This window comes from Pundamilia nyererei, unplaced genomic scaffold (genome assembly GCF_000239375.1).
Source record: "Pundamilia nyererei isolate P.nyererei 1_Seehausen unplaced genomic scaffold, PunNye1.0 scaffold00014, whole genome shotgun sequence".
Lineage (NCBI taxonomy): Eukaryota > Metazoa > Chordata > Actinopteri > Cichliformes > Cichlidae > Pundamilia > Pundamilia nyererei.
The window spans coordinates 2,393,905-2,411,775 of NW_005187415.1; the positions used below are offsets into that span (position 1 = coordinate 2,393,905).

The 17,871-nt window shown below is 41.0% G+C and overlaps 1 long non-coding RNA gene across 1 annotated transcript in view; it reads left to right on the plus strand.

Moving 5' to 3' along the window:
* LOC102204740 (uncharacterized) overlaps window positions 1–17,871 on the plus strand; it is a 32,687-nt gene that overhangs the window by 10,343 nt on the left and 4,473 nt on the right. The window contains exon 3 of the long non-coding RNA XR_311502.2: window positions 15,586–15,695. This is a non-coding gene — a long non-coding RNA (uncharacterized LOC102204740). The remainder of the gene's footprint in view (window positions 1–15,585; window positions 15,696–17,871) is intronic.

The following is a 17,871-nucleotide window of genomic DNA, read 5'->3' on the forward strand; positions in this document are numbered from 1 at the left end:
CTAGCATGTTGTATTCTGTTAAAAGGCTAATACTCCAATATCACAATGAGGTATTTTGTTGCTATGTGTTACGCATAAAACAATTTTAATTTAATTGTTTTTAATAGTTGCTTCTTAAAACATTATAGTGAAGCTGAGCTTCTAATTTGTTTTTTGTTTTTTTAAACATTCTTACACACTGTGCACAAGAAATAAACACAATAGATGTGTACAGACCAGGGGGAATCGCGGAGACATGGTCTTTTTTTAAAAATCATTTTTTAATCCTAGGCTTCCCCGCAGTGTTTTGGCTGCATTCCTTTTTAGCATTTTAACGTTGTTTACATACTGTAGATTTTTGTTTTCATAACCCAGTTAACCCAGTTGTGGACTGACTCATACAAATATTGTATCTCAGTTTGAATACCTCAGCTCATGCTCTTATTATGAAAAACCTCAATTGGATTGTCTGGCTCTTTTCCATTTCTGAGGCTGTAAATATCTTACTCATACTTTCATTTTTGACATGAACTGTGATAGACTTGATTGTAGTCATTATTGCTGTTACTGATAGAGTAAATTTTTTTCTGTTTATTCATATAATTTATCTGTTATTTAGCCTTTGAGTTGTATTGCTCTGCCACTTTCTTCCAGTCTCTATTCATTTCTTTACAACTTCATTTCCTATTCTGTGCTGGCTGGACAGACTTAAAAAGTGATTAGTCATTGGGGCACAGTCAGTATCTTTGCGAAAGCTAGAGTGTATTAACCAGTGTGTCATTATCAAGGATGAGTGGTGTCATACTTGATAACAGGAGCAGTTCACGTCCGCTGGCATCCAGTTACAAAGTATTACAGACAAGGTAATTACAGGGTAAAGTTCAGTGCAGTGTAACAGTGTGATTTAGTAAGCACAGAATTACAGGAGAGGTGTAAGGTAATTTTATCTTGTGAGTGTGTGTGTGTCTGTGTTCATGAAGGAGAAGTAATCAGAGTGGATGACTGCTCTCTACCAGACAACTGGAATGAACTGTGCAATGGCAAAATGAATCTCTGTCTGTCTCTCTCTCTCTCAGACTGGGGGCTGCCCAGCCTCCACAGAGTGCTCGGCCACTGCTTCATTGTGGCCCGGGGCCTCATTTGAATGAGCCTTTAGTATGTTGTGTGAACAAGTCAGCGCCATTTGCATTTGTTCCAGTCACAAAGGTTTAACAGGTCAATAGGGACTCCCTGACAGAAAACTAACACGATAGGGTAACGTTTTTTTTTCCTCCCACCCTCACATCTCCTCCATCACTGAGGTTGTCAGGCACCTAGTCATCTTGTTCTGAAACATGTAACTGAAACATGTGGTGGCTATACATTTGAAAGTCTGTGTGTGTCTGCTCGTGTATTTGTATATGTATTTTAAGACGTGACTGCTGAATGGAGGGCGCAGGGTCGGAAAATAGAAGCTAATACTCTGACAAAAGTTTAATTAACATACAACTTATAGAGGCAACTTGTTTGAGGAGGGCTGTTTTGTTTCTGTGTGTGTGTAAGTGTGACAGACACCAGCACATTTCTGTCTGAAGCCCTGCAGTTTTATTTCCCGGACCTGGAGTATTTAGACTCTAAAATTTTAACATGGTGTGGAACAATATGTGGGAGCTAATTGCACCTCACTAGCTCATTATAAGTGTGATGGCAGCATAAGTGACCATTGTGTCACTTCTAAGGAGATAAAGTAACACCTTCTTTTAAAGGGGCTCTCAGTTTGGTACTTGTCTTCTCTGTGAACACAACACGTTATAGAAAAAAGTGCTCCTGTATGTCCAAAACCAGAAATCTCTGTCATGTCGGTAGCATTCATAATGGAAAGTAATGGGGGCTAACATGGAGTCATTTTCTGTGTTGAAAATGGTTGTACAGGAAAGCAGCTAGTAATTGTTCTTATAATACAAGTGATGCAAACGTTCAATGTCTTCTAGGGCTGCCACGATTAGTCGACTAGTCACGATTACGTCGACTATCAAAATCGTCGACGACTAATTTAATAGTCGACGCATCGTTTGAAGCTTTGTAAGATCCCAAAAGACGCAGGAATAAGTAGTAGGATTTAAGAGTGTAATAACGGACTGAAACAGAAGATGGCAGCACTGCATGTACAAAGCAGTGTTGCCAACTTAGCGACTTTGTCACTGTATTTAGCTAGTTTTCAGACCCCTTAGCGACTTTTTTTCTAAAAAAAAAACCGTTAAAGCGCGTATCGCTTTTACTCTCAACAAGCAGCGGGTGCTGTAACGCAGTCAGTTCTTCTTTTACTCTTTTACTCTTATGCTGTTTTGTGGATCACAAGGTTTAAAACTACTTATAAACACACACACAAAGTAACTCCACCAGAGTGCCTATTTCGGGTCACTTTTGCCGGTCCAAGCCCGGGTAAAGGAGCAGGGTTGGAATTGTGACATAAAAAAAAACAATAATTGCTAAAAGAAATTTAATTTGTAGTTCTAAATAAACTCTTAATGCATTTAGGACGTTTTTTACTCACTTTATGTCTCTTCCACGATGTTATTTCTCTCTCCAACAACATAGGTTACAATTAGATTAGCATGACCAATTATGCAAATTAGGCAATGACATCATTTAGCGACTTATAGCGACTTTTAGGACAACCAATAGCGATTTTCCTTACTGAGGAGTTGGCAACACTGGTACAAGGATGCCAGCTGCCGTTAAACCCCGAAGAAGAATAAGCAGTGTCCAGTATCGTAGCTCTGTCCAAATTCAGGAACTGCATCCTACTGTGCCCGCATTTGTAAGCCGATTGCGTTACAGCGACACGACAAAGACTGTCCAAATTCGAAGACTCCGACAAAAGCGGCCGACAAATGCGTCCTCCTTTTCCCCAGATTTGAAGGATGGGTCCAGGTGTGTACTTCGTGGCCCAACCTATACCAGAATTCATAGCGTGGCACTGCTCAGTTTCCAACAATGGTGGCAGCTAGTTAGTTTTAATATTACTCTTATTATTCTTTCTGGGTCACAAAATAAACATTTAACATGTTTTCAGGCGAGAATGTAGCTGTGTAAACTTCAAATATCTGCTCAGTTTATCAAGACACCACATATTTTCAAAAGCGCTCCGACTTTTTCGTAGACGTCTGTTACCCACTGCGGTCTTTCGCTACTCAGGTTAAACATGATATAAGTCACTTAGATAACTTCTTTTTAGTATTTTATTTGTTCCTGAGTAAATCGGTTTGGCTGAAATTAAAGTTATAGTTTTTACACAACTGAATAAACGTCAAGCAGACAACTGATTATCAGAAGTGTGAGATGCTCGAGAATGTCCTTTTATATTTTAGATAGCAAGGAGTTTATTAAACTCCACCAAAACAATCTGCAAATGTCATTAAAATTTAATAAACTCTCATCTTGTCTTTATTTTTAGTTCGCACATACCTTAAACACTTAAAGCTGTAAGCTAATGATAGTTATATAAGAGTAGATGCTGCTGGTGCAATAAGCTGTACGTTTCATGTCCAATGGATGCATGATCTGATTAGTCGACTAATCGCAAAAATAATCGGTGACTAGTCGACTATCAGAATAATCGTTTGTGGCAGCCCCAATGACCTCATATTAAAATATTTTCATTTATCTTAATATTTGCACAGAGGTTCTCATATTGGCTCTAACAAGGTAAAAATGCTTTTTTTTGTGCCAGTAATCCTATTTTGGGAGAAGATCTAGAGAGAACAGAGTATTTCTCATTAAAGATTAATTGTTATTTTTGGAAGGATAGCAGAAGTGACTTTTTATGGCTCTATTTTGTTCTCAGTGTAGCCTCTGTCGCTTGGGTCTTTGACAATCCAAAATCAACAGCACAGTGAAACAGTATTACATGTACTAAAACCAAAAGCTTTAAAAGAAAAAGTTATTTTTGTACAAATAGTGGGCTGTGCGCTTGAAATAATAGACTAATGCTGGTCCACCGCAGAATTTCCATCCACTTTATGTGGGTTTTAAGTGCAGTCAAAGCAGCAGTGTGTCCCAGTCCTCAAAAATATTGTTATGCATTTAAAATGTCAAAAGCTTCATTCCTCGTACCAGCCAAGGGTGCTTTAAGACACCAGACAAGCCAGCAGCCTCCTGATAGCACGGCAGTATCCTTATGCCGGTTTTATAGATCCTGAATTAGCTAAGCTTCAAGAATCTGGATGAGTTGAACATCATCATCGGAGATTGCATACAAGGCTCCGTGTGAATATCTGCAATTTTCTGTGATCACGTAGATTAGTCCCCACTGCTATGAAACTATAAGGACACCAGCTATGTCCTACACACAGACTCTACAACAATAAAAAAAATCATATAAGAACAAGGTGTCTGTGGTGTGTGCAGGGGAATTTATCCCTGCCTTAGTCTCAAAGACGTGGCCAGAGGCACAGACGGTCGATGTCATCGTGATCTCAAAAACGTATTCTTTTTTCATGTGTAATTTATTCAATAATAAATTACAAATGTACAGAATTTCTCACAGATGTTGACTGGGATAAATAAGGTGGTGGCATTTTATTTCCACAGGGTCAAAGGTCAAGTTCACTATGATATAATGTTTATCTTTCTGCACATTAGTCAACATTATATGTAAGGGAGAGACAGGGGGTTCAGATACTGAACTGGTTACTCTTTTTGAGTTCCCACATTCAAACAGTTTCGATTATATACAGTAGATCTTTATTGCTGTCAGGTTGAAGGTGTGTAAAGCATTTGTGTTTTAGAATTTATAACATTTTTCTTTTGCAGTAACAGCTCTATTATTATTATTTTTATTAGTAGTAGTAGTAGTTGTAGTGGTAAATATTAATAGTCAAAATTAAATTAAATCTTCTACCTGTGAGTGTGTATAGGCACGAGCCTAAAAACAACCTGACTGGTTGTTGGAGGCTTAAAACTGCAATGCTTTTATTTTTATTCATAAAAATATAATAACCTTCCAAATGGCAAATGCACAGAACTGGTATTTACAGCAGTTACACTGTCCTGAAATGTTTTTATTTAGTGTATGCATAATATATAATAAGTCTTAATGCTCCATTCAAGGTCAAGTGTGTGTGTGCATGTGTGTGTGTGTGTGTGGCATTTGGGTAAGAAGTTTATCTTGTAACTCTTACTTGAATGATATACTCTTAGATTCTTTTGCATCTGTGTGAGAATCCTGGTTTGTGTTTTCCCCAACAACGAAATAAAGAGCATTATTTTTTACTGAAAAGCATTAGCTTGACTTTGTGCAGCTTAAGAAAAAAAGCTGTTAGCTTAAAGTGGACTTTATGCTCGACAACTGATAGGATATGTAGCAATGCCCTGCGCACAGGCTTTAAATAGTTTATACACCATTGTAAAGCAACACCATAAGGAACTTCCCGTAGTCACTTGGTGGACGTGATATAGAAGATAGTAAGATAAAAACTGTTTACACTTCATGCACAACAGTACTCGTGATTAAAAGTTTATTGGCTGTGTGTATGTTAGCATATTTCAAGTAGTCTTGGACAGCACTTTTCAGGGACACTTGACAGACAGCAGAGGAGGGAAAAGTCAAATATTTTGCGGCAGAGATAAGTGGGAGCCATGCTTACAGTGCTTCTGTCTTGCCTGCCTGGCTGTGCTCTGCTGTGCCGTGTTTCGTTGGAATTGTTTGTGTTGAGCCGTGTGACCCACTATTTGGACTTCTGTTCCATTATCTTTCAAAAACTCGCTGCACTTGGGTCTCACGCAAAGAAAAGCAAAGTGAGAGCCCAGCGTCAGGTGCTATAAGCTGCTAGCTAGGCCTGTAGCCAGGCCCAGAGAGCCAGACCTGGCAGCTCCGAGGCTGCGACGTGTGAAACGCTGCACACAAAGGAGCTCACTCCATCTGTATGCACCCTACATAGGCAGGCTTTTGTTGCAGCCGACAGGCACATGACTGCTAGCATCTTAACCCCTGAGAGCCAGCGTCTCTTTTCCCCTTTCACTAGACTGCACACTGCAGTAGACACCACAATGAGTCAATACTTTTAGCAAAAAACAACACTGGATTTAAAGCAGGAGTCAGCTTGATAGTTATTATGTGGCTGGTGTTTCTGGCCAGAGATTGAATTTAAAAAGAAAAAATACATATGTGTGAGTATAGGTTTAGGGTTAATATTGGTGGACAGATAGTTGAAATGCTCTGATCATTCTCTTAATGTTCGGGCACAACTTTGCCAAAGTGAACTGAATGCTATACATTTTTTTTAGGAAAATCATTTAATGTTGAGGTCAGCCATGAATAAAAGACCACAAAACAAAACAAGATAAAGTGTTTTGACATGAAATACATGTAAAAAATACGCAGATTAACATATTCTGTGCTTGTGCATAGCTTAAAAAATACAATACAAATCAGAGCACTTTTAACATTGATATGTCATTTTTTTCTGTTTATCTGTAGATTTTTTTGTAAGGTTTCATAGAGAATTCAGGAATGAGACTGACATCCCCAAATGGGAGGGGTGTCTGTAAAATCACTACCATCAACATTTAACAGCTGCAATAGTTCAGAGAAACTTCAGCCTATTAGCACTCTTAATTTTTCACGTTTAGTGTGATATAAGGTTGTCCTGATGTGATCATTAAGTTTCTCACACACACACACACACACACACACATTCACACACTCCTTCTCTTTATAAGCATTGAAAATGTCAGTGAACCAGCAAAAACAAAAAAATATATTTTTAATTCATAAACGTGTGAAATCCCTGCTCAGATACTGCTTACTGTTGGTTTCATGTGTGCCTTGTGTTACCTTCTGTAACCCAGACAAATCCAGACGTGTGTGTGTGTGTTCATGTGTGTGTGAAGCTGAGAGGATGTGCATGTAAACTCGTTCCCGATATGAAATCAACCAAAACACTGCGTTTGGAGCATTTTTGAACCCTTAGTCAGCTGAATTGGATACGGGCGACTAAAAGGAGGGTGCTGTCAGTTCAGTCAGACAAGTGTCTGATTTTTAGAGATGAGAAATGAAACACGGAGCAGGAGGCTATGGAATTGCTCAGTTCAAATAAAACACAGCTTCCCACCGCCACCATCTTGCATGTATGAAACACGGGTCCCGATGGGGGTTGTGGTGCGAAGGGTTCCTGTTTGGACCGAGCTAGGTCACGCAGGCCCATCCAGGCTGCAGTGCAGCCCTGTGACGTGGCAGGTCCGAATGCTTTAAAAGGTGGTACCACTCCCAGAGAACACCAGGGAGCTGCATGTGAGCTGATGATAAGAGCTGCAAAATTGATCATTTATTAATGTGGGATGGACCCGAAATGTGAGCAGTAAGGAATCAGGAGAGGCGTGTGTAGGTGTGTGTGTGTGTGTGTGTGTGTGGGTGGGATGTGTGTGTTTTTCTGTGAGGAGATGAGATGAGCGGTAAGTTTTAAATGTGAAGAATGCATCTTAAAATATGCTTTATTTATTTAATATTTGTGCCTTTCTGCAGTTTTGTGATTTGCTGTCATTCTTACATTTTTAGTAATGACTTAGAGCCACGTGTGATCTAAAAAGACAATTGTTCGAGCCGAAAATGTCATAACCTTGAGAGCACTCGACTTTGCATTCAGAACAGTTTTTTCCCCTTGACAGCTAGCACTACAAAATGTTTGAATAACTCACTGAGAAAAGCTATTTAATGCAAGTTAAAATAAGTACACACTACCAAGGGCATGCTTGAACTTATTTCAACTTAGTTTTGTTGTAAATGTCATTTTGCCATGCTTTGCACAGTAGAAAAAAGCTTTAATTTTTTTTAACCAAGGATCACTTTGACATTTCTATTTTCCCTGAAAAAACATCATTAATTAGATTTTTTTTAAAACCCTCTCAAGATGGGCAGTGTTAGCTAAATTAGAAACCAAAGTTTTCCAATAAACCAGACAGTTGCAGAATGACCTAGAGAGGAGAGTCTCATGGTTAACTGAAAGTAGGACAATGATTCTCCCAAAGCTCTGTCCTTACTTTAATGAAGAAGAGCTGCAAAAAAGGAGAAGCTGTCAAAGTGCTGCCTGCTTGCGATTTATTGTCTGTTTGGCCGTTTTAAAAGCTGTTTAGGACACTTGTCTTTAGCGAGCGCAGGTCCGTTCCCTCTCTCCTCTTTTCCAACCTTTGCTCTGCCATGTGGCCGAGTAGGCTCCCTCCACACAGAGAAGCTCGTTTTTCAGAGGTGAGTGGCTTAATGATTGAAAAGAAATACATCTGAAACAAAGTGCTCAGTTTGTGCCCCTGAGAAGTGTGAACTACGTACGAAGAACGCTTGAGGACATGTTATTTTATCCTTGCTGGCTTCTTATTTGTTCAGAGCTTCTGTCAGTTGCTTTACCCTCTTGTGTTTTTATTAAGTACGAGTTTTAAAAAAACAAAACATTTTTTAAAGTAAAGAAATACAGAAATGTGTACATTTATTTACTCCTTATAGTTCTCATGGGAAATAATTAAAACACATTGCTGTTGAGATCTGAGGAAATTTGAATAATGTGCTTTTGAAGGAACATTTTCTAATCACACATTCAAAACTCAAATGATACTGAGCACAAATTTTGCTTCTTATTTTCCGAATAATTACAAATTTTTCCAGTTTAGTGCAAATATGTAGAAGGATTTAATGTTTCAAGTGTTTCCTCTACTTGTAATTACACAGGTTTAGAATCTTCATTCATTTCAAGGGTTAACTAAAAGTCAACCTCTAATAGTTAACAAAATCGACAGTTTCTTTTTTAAACTGTGATGTTTATGCTCTTTATTTAAATGACTCTTTTAAAAAAACAAAGGGAGAGGAAATACACCGCATTTTAAGCTTTTCCATACATCTCTGTGCAGAGATGATTTTATGAAAGAGGTCAGAGATAAAGTTACAATAAAATGAGTTTCAGCAGAATGTTTAACAACTGAAATTATCATTCATTTATGAATCAAGTGTATCTAACCTTTTCACAATAAAAGTTTGTCCTTTTCCAGGCTTCAATTTGGGGAAGAAGTGTCATCATGCAACCTATAAATGTAGAATTTAAATTTGAGCGGTTGTCACATTTCAAGTTGATCCATAAATTGAGTTAATTATTAAAATTGCATTAAAAAAATCTGGGAGTGAAAAAAAAGACCCCTGAATGAATTTAGCTCCTTTTTTTATTTGAATCTGGAGTGATTTCTGCTTGTATTGGTTCGCATTAAATTAGAAATTGCCCACAATGTGTTTTATGTTTTTACTCTTAACAATACTGAATAATATAATATATTAAAACTAGTAGTTTTGCATAAATGATGTGAACGTGTGTGTGTTTACCCCTATGTTAGTTTATCTTTTCCTGTTTTACAAACACTGTTTATTAAATATATTATGAAAAAATAAATAATTCAGTAGTTTCCTCTTTTCTTCATTATAACGGTAAAAAAAATTAAAGTTAATTTATATTATATAAATTTCAAAGTAACTGAAATACTTTAGTGTGATTTGAGCGTTAAGAAGGCAATCTTTAAATCCGACATAAACGAATGAATCTTAATGAAAAAGCGTACGTTATGTCTCCTCTCCGCCTTTGCTGTTCTGGACATCACCGCATTTAATCCTGTGACTTTTAGTTCCCAAAGTGACTAAAATGAATTCAGATCTTTTGAAGCATCTTAAGTCGTCTCTGTTTTGACAAATGTTTAAATTGGTTTTAAAAAATGAAAAAATAACACATCGAGAGAGATCGCACAAAATACAACGTTTTTATGGCGATTTGACACGTTACAAGGAGTGTACGGGTGGCTGCATCACTCGGGCCGCCATCTTGTCTCCTCCTGTCCTCCATTTTGTAATTTTTCTCCCTCAGTTCTGGCCTACCTGCTTTTATTAAAGTTTTCCTGAGTGCTCTGAGCCTGCTTTGCGTGAGGTGAAAAAAGAAAAATCAGCTGTACTCACATGATTTTCAGTTATACATTACATTTTGGGATGACCTGTCAGGTTGTTGTTGTTGTTTTTTCTGTTTGCTGACCTGATGCTGAATTACTGCTTTTCACCTTAAAGGACCTTTTCTGAAGACTGAAATCTGCCAGCTGATGCAACAAGTTACCTGCACAGGCACAGCTCCTCACAACGAGTCCTGTTGACAAGGTGTTAATCTCTCAGAACAATTTGTACATATAATGAGCAGCACTCAAGTTAAAGGTTGCATGTGATTTAGGTTTTACAGATGTGCAGCGTAAGTGACTGTGACCTATAGCCTTATAATGGCCACCGGGGGTCACATAGGTTAATAGAGACTGATGTTTGAGGCCCCAAAGTGACATCCCAAAGGGGATGGCCCCTTAATCCTTATTAGGCCTGTGTGTTAGTGATCCTTACCTTTCAAAGCAAACAGCACGCTCTCTTTGCTGTGGGGCCCTGACCTGCCCCTGGCGTTACACTTCTGACCCTAGGGTCGTGGCCTTTGTTCAGAACCCTCAAGAACCTGACCTTAGGGTCACGGGTGTAATAGAGAAGTTGTTGAGGCACGTGCTGCTGAGGGGCCCCTCGACGGACCACCTTGTAGAGGGAGCGGGCCCGCCGCGCCGGCCACCGAAGAAAGAGGGAAAGTTTGTGTAAGTTCGCAAGGGTGTGAATGTGTAGACAGCTATAACTCTCAGGTTCACAGTAAAACATAGATCTCCTGTGCGACTTTTTCACCCTTCAGAAGAACATCTTTGACGTGCAAAAAATACCCAAATGTTGGTCTTTTTCAGCGCAAAATCAGTGCAGTCACAGAAGTAGATCCCTCAGAGGGTCATATGTCTTTTTACTGGCAATCCCAGGTGGTTCTACTTAACCCCATTAATTCTTCGCTAACTAACAGCGAAACGTAATACACTGAAGAAAAAAAATTTTTGGTTAAAAAGTGGATAATAGATTTATTTATTTTAGTTATTGCTGTGCTTAATGATGAATTTCAGTTTGATAGCCGATCTGCTGTGATTTCTCTCAACTACTTGTTGGCTGTTTAATTGCAGTTCATGTTGCGATTTGTTTGTATTTATATGGTCCTGTAAAGCTGCCAGCAGTGATTATCAAAAATATTGTGGTTGAGTTAATTTCACTTTGTGCATGTGTGTGTTGCTTGCCCTGGGGCAGTGCAGCATCGAGCAGTGTCAGCGTGCTGTAAATTTTATACTGTGTGTGTGCTGATCGGCTGCTTTGTTGCAGTAAATTTGTGGGATGATTCATAAAGATGTGAAGGCATTCGGGGGCTGATAAGTCAGCGACTTAATTGCTTGAGCTCCTCAAGAGTTATAAGTCATTTTCACTGAGACTTGAGCTCTGTGTTGCAACCATGACACATGTATTGTCACTTTTTTATGGTTGGGTTATTTGATAATGTTTGTATTCGGTTTTCCTTTTGCATCTATTTGATTTTTTGTGAATATGTAAGACTGTGCGGTAAAGCTTCTGTTCTCTTGCATTTACATGCATATGAAATGTTAACAATGCTTTTACACCCTGGCGTTACGTGTGCTGTAAGGCAGAGTGCAGCTCAGTTTTAACGAAGAGATGAAGGGAGCTGATAAGGGGGGAAAAAAGCGGTTGTAGACTCGTGGAGATGTCATAAAGGAGGTTGTTAATATTGGAGTTTCATCAATGGCAGCATTACGCAGGCCACTCCTGCAGGGGCGAGGCCGTGCAGAGGGCTACAGTGTCAGAAGTTGGCAGCTGAGCCAAAACCAGAGCTGTATCCTCAAATGAACTCTCCGCGACGTACGGTGCAACAGGCTCTGCCAAGTTTTTTGAATTCCTGCCACATGTTAGATGGTAAACAACTGACTTGCAGTAACAGTATCTTAGATAGAAGATAAAGAGCAAAGGGACTCTTCTGATTCCAGATGAAACACGAATTTGTCTACAATAGTGCTTGATATATATTCAGCAGGCACTCGTAACAGCGTTTAATGATTTCAGCGAGAGCAATTGGTTCAAAGACGTGGCGAGATGTGACGTCACAGGGTTCAGTCTGATCACTGTTTGGTGCTCGACCGGGGTTTTGCTCATCAATGCCCACGAGGGAATTTATTGCTTTTTTGATAAAGTGCATTTAAATCACCAGTTGCCTCACGTTGAACCTCGGGAGTAATCTCACTCCTCATTTTTCACGAGTTTGCACATTGTGCGTCATTGAAATGCGGATGGTGCAGCAGTAGTACACACAACACAGGGAAGCCGAGTTTTTATTTGACTGTGTGGAAAGGTGAGGAGAGAGCTAGGCAAGGCAAGTGCACCCGTTCGCCTCCTTTCTCCCACTCTTTCTCTCTCCAAGCCCGTCCTGCGAGGTAGAAAAGGCGCACACACAGCAGCGTAACGCCTTTTCTTTCAGTCTCCAGGACTAAGAGTGCAGGGTCGGTACAAGTAAGCAAGCAGCCATATTAGTTTGCTCTTGTGTTGCTCATACTCGCTGTTTTTCATCTACTTGTCGCCTGTTTAAAATGAAAAAACAAACAAACAACCAAAACACCACACGTATTGAAAAACTCTGGAAATACTGATGTTTTCCCAGCTTTCATTTGTTTAAATTCATGTTAGTCCTCTTTAGACTCTGCGAGCATAAACACAGATTGACATGGAGTCTAGCTAGCTGTGTTTCATGATGTGAGATTCGTCGTTTTGTTGGACAGTCGTCCCCCCCCCTCTCTCTTTTGTATGGCTGCTGCTATGAGGAGAGAAAAAGGGGAAAAAATTTGTCTGTGCTGAGTTCTGGGTTTCTTTTGGGAAAGCGAAGACTAGAGGGGAGGGGAATGGTGTCCAAAAAGGAGGAAGTTGTTTCTTTGCCACGGGGGAATCTGTTGCAAACAGTTACGGGGCATTACAACAATTTGGCTGCCCAGAAAAGTTTTTGAGGAGGGAAGTCGGGTGGAAACCGGACGGGTGTGAATAACCTTCAGCATGCTGATCCAGAGGTTGGTAGGTGTGCATGAGAAGAGGGGAGAGAGGAAGACAGCAGGGGTAGTATCTGGCACAAAAACGTTAAAAAAAAGATCCTTCTCATGCAGGCTTAAATTAACACTAGCTGTTCAGAACAGGGCTGTTTATTACTGTAGGCTAGAACAGTGCTACCGAAAGGACAAGAAAGGGTGGGAGACAGAATAGACTCGATGCGGAGGGGGAAGGAGGGTGTTGGACATGAGCAGAGTCATCAACAGAGTCCATTTTATCGTTCGGTTACTGCCCGACATTTCTCCTCTCCTTAGTCGCACGCAGAACCGGCTGCTGTTGTTGCAGTTCGCTGCAAGGCGAGGGTGGCCTAGTAATGGCACATGGCGGGCGCACTGCGGTAAATATTACAGGATTTTTACAGCGTGGTTCAATGCCGCAATCATGGTGGGGCAGTCGCATCCAGGTGCTTATCTGGCTTTGATTGCGTGCCAGAACAGTTGATGTAGCTTTCCTACGTATTAATGATTAAGCATTAAAAAAGCCCAAAAAAACAAGCAGTAATCAAAAGGATATTCATCACTGATCATACCCTACACTTTTGGCCTTCGCTAGGGGAACGCCATTGCTTCAGTGCCAGCTGGGAGTTTAGTGATAAAGACGTGTGGGTCAAAGCCAAACGGCTGATATTAAACTGAAAGGCCCAGCAGCTCTGCAAAGAAAAGATACACTATTAATCTTTCCCTCCAGTCTCAAAGTTAGGTGTTGCAAGTTGTCCTAGTATCCTTTAATCATTTGTGAGTGTTTGCTGTGACTCTCGTCCTCAGCAGAAGTGCACCCCCCCCCCCTGTAGCCCAGCTCAGCGCCCTCCCCACCCTGCCTCGTGCATGCGCACGTCATACTGGGTCTGTGATGAAAACGCGTAGTGCGCACGCACTCCCACACGTCCCTGTTTCATCATCAGCTGAGCTCTTTCTCCTCCACTCACAGCTCTTCTCCCCTTCCTCTCTTACCCCCTCCCCTCTCTCTCTCTCTCTTTGCTCTTGCTTCTTTTTCTATCCATCGCTCTCCTCCTCCTCCTCTCTCCCTGGGTCCCGGCCACATGCGAAAGGGTAGACTAGGACGCTGCAGCTCTGAAAAAAAAGAGGGGAAAAACGCTCTGCTGCTATTTCTACAGGCAGGCCCTCCCCTTTAGCTAGTCTGTGCCAAAAGAGGGAGGGATTTTTTACTACTCCCAGTCCCAGGATTTTAACCCTCTGCCTGCTCTCACTTCTCCCTGCAAGATCTGTTCCTCAATATCATGCAACAAGTGGCTTTGCTTTACTCCTACTTCGACATTGCTGCGCCATTTGCAAGGGCATTTTTCAGATCCTTGTTTTCACGCGCTTTTAGTTTTATCACGTTTTTGCCTCGCCTGGGTTGTTGCTAGTAGAGATAAACTGGACCTGGGAGTTTTGCGCCGTGCCCTAGTGTTGGTGCAAAGGTTTTGTTTTTTTGTTTTTTTCCTTCAGCACGTTTCTTGATTGCTCAACATGTCAGATTTTTTTTTCCTGGATGAATCTGAGTATGAAGGCTGCAGTTTGTTTTGTGTGCTGTTCGATTTCATGTGTCTCGCGCATGGGTCTTAAATTGAATTCCTTATTGTTTTCCTGTGCTCTTATCTGCTTTGCCCTCTACCTTCCTAACCCTTTCCATCTCCAAACCTGTCCCTCTTTTTTGGTTTTTTTCTGCCCCACCCTCTCTTCCTCACGTTCTCTCTCTCTCGCTCGATCTCGTGGGCAGTCTCCAGTGAAAGGAGAGCAGGAGGGCGGAGCAGCAGCGGGGCTTTTTCTGGGACAGGTGCCAATTCCAAACAAAAGGCACAAAAAACAAAAAAAAAGAAAAAAGAGTGTGATAGATCCCAACGACAGAGGGAAAAGTGGTGTATTTAAAGAACTGATTTGTAGTAATTAGATGTGTGTGCATGTGTAACTATTCTTCTCTTGCAGGTTTTTTTTTATTGCATGAGTGAATAGCAGCAGAGATCTTGAATTCTCTCTTTCCCCCCTCTCTCGGCTCTCTTGCTCCCGTGAAGGCATTTGAGTTTCGAGCGGGGAAAAGAAGGAGGGGTGGGTGGAGTTGGGAAGGGGCACAGGGAGGTGGAGCCTTGTCTCCTCTCCTCCCTGCCGAGTTTTCTGCATTATTCATATGCCCGGGCCAGCGCTGCGATCTGACTGGCTGCCTGGCTTAGCATTCATCCGACATTCAGCAGCTCTGTTTGCTAACATTCCTCATTCAAAGCCTTGTTAACTGCCAGACGGGAGGAACACGCGACTCCATGGGAAACCCACATGGCCTCTCCATTGTGGCGGCCCTGACAGTCTCAGACAAGGAGCTGGCAGACAGGGGAGAGCGAGAGGAGATGGTTTGTAAATATTAGAAAGCAGTTAGCTCAGGTTGGGGAGGTTACCCAACACTCAGAGATGGGTTTGGGGTGAAGTGGGCAGATTATCGTGGGCAAATCCCGGGCAGAGGCGCAGACAGACATTGTAGGAAAGGCGCTGAGGCAGACACGGAGGCTGGTACTTTCTGGGACTCTGAATGGGTCTGTCGTTGGCGTGCCCGCCTACTTCTTGCAGGGAGTGCAAAGCTGTGTGACTGAATCCAAGCTCCTTCTCTGCCCTTCTCTACAGAGAGGATATGTGGACATACTGTGTGCAGCCGCGGATGGGTCCAGCACAGCCGCTTCATCCAGGATAGCTCATTGCTGTGGTGTGGGACAGTTACTTCAAAGTCTCAGTGGGTAAGTCAGAGAGAGAGTGTGTGGGTGTGGAGGTAAGTGTGTGTGTGTATACTTAGGTGTGTGGTGCTTGCACACATGCAGTGGTTTTCTTTTTTGTCAAAAGATGAAGACATAACAAATGTGGAGAGCCGCATCGTGTGACCTGATCACCACGTTTGTGTGTATGAACATTGTGCCTGGGTGTTGTTTCCTCCAGGGCTACATGACTATCCAGTGAGAGCAGGCTTAACTAAATATAGTCAAACTGGTTAGAAACGTGGCATTGGCTTTGAAATTTCGACGAAACTGAGCAAATCTCTTCTCTAGTGCATTCCTACCTGTACTTTAGCACTCCGGATCGGCCTTTCGTGTGTTTCAGAGAGAGAAATGCTTTTTTGGAGGGAGCAGAGAAGGAATAGTGCTGTAATGTTGGGCTGATGGCCAGGGAAGGCCTGCTACACAAGGCCGAGCCCCACCACAATGCTCTCTCTATCTCTACCTCTCTCCCTCTGTCTGTCTGTCTCTCTCTCTCTCTCCCCCTCTTCTCAGGTCTATCAGAAAATGATTAAACGCCACTCGTATTGAGCTCTGCTATTAAAACCTCATCTTAATGAATATGTGCCTAGTTTATTCCCTGGAAGTAAAGGTTAAATATTTGAAAATGGGTCAGTGCTGACACGTGGCCCCACGTCGCTTTAATATGGCTCAAACAGGCCTTTTTGGACACGTTTATGATGCTTTATTAAAATGAAAACTTTTTCCTAAAAAAAACTCCATTAAGGTCTTAAGATTTAAAGCTTGCCCGCGTTCGCTCGGTTACAGACTATGGTTTGATTAAACTGTAAACGCACACGGTTTGAGAGGTACATGTTGACTGTAGAGTGCTCTGCTTTTTAAAGGAAATTAAAAAGGTTATATTATTATTACCTGATTACAACTGCTACTTCATCCATGACGATGAATATCGGCTCTAATTTTGTCCGTATTATATTAAAATTTCCACATAATTAAAACACTGAGTGCGCCACACCCCTCAGCAGTGCCATTCAACTTGGCATCTTTTAATTATCATCCATAAATCAGTTTTTGAAAAGCTCGCTAATTGAAAATCTTGCTTTTTTAAAATTTTATATTTTATTTTAAATCAATATCACTCCACGTTGAACACCTCAGCACATCAGAGTCGACCATGACCAAAAGGTAGGAGTGGAGGCAGCGTGAGTCATCACAGATAGCTCTAGTCATCCCACCTACATCCTACGTTTGACAGGCCTATTCAACCGCCACTCTCACACTACTGAGCCTGGCTTAAACTCCTCCATCACTGTCACACTGACAGGAAATCCTGACGTCGCTTTAGTGCATCCAATCCCTGTTCTTCAGACCCTCAGTCAGGTGAAATTAGGAGTTATATAGCAGCATTTAGACACATTTACTCTTTAGGTGTAGCAGTGAAAACTGCAGGAGTCAGATACAGGATATGGCTGTCTTCTCATTTCTGCTCTGACTTTTTGTTTGTTTTTACCTTCCTACATTATCTGTTTAACTCTAATGAACACACATTTCCTAGAAACACAGTACAATCCAATATATTTGTGTGAGGAAGCACTGGAATCCGCTGTCCTGTCTAAATAGAGAGAAGCCCGCTTCAGGATGTTTTTAGCGCCTTGAAAACTATCGATCACCGTTTGGAAACATATCAAAATATTTTTCTAGCGATTTTCTTTCGCTTTTTGTATACGCAAAACTCCTCATTTATTAGGTCTTTTTATTTCATCGCACATCGTATGTTGTACAGTACATGTCCACAAGATATTGCCAAGTCTGTAAATAATATTTCATCTCAGGAAAATGAAGGAAGCAATCCTGGCCAGCTTTTGAAATTGATAAGCGTTACTTTTTTCCCTTGCAAATCTGACAGTAAATTGTAGTTTTTTGAGCGATTTAATGCAGCGCACATTGTTTTCCTATGTTTGAAGAGCCATTAATTGTTCCTGCCGTGATTCCTATAAGCAAGTAAATATTTTTTGTTTAAATATTTACTGTAAATTTGAATGTAACATCGAAAACTTGTAATCGAAATGTTGTCATTACAAAAGATTAGAAAAGTAAACGACATTCAGAAAGCGAATATAAAGACCATCACACATCTTGCGCGCACACACACACACACACACACACACACACACACACACAC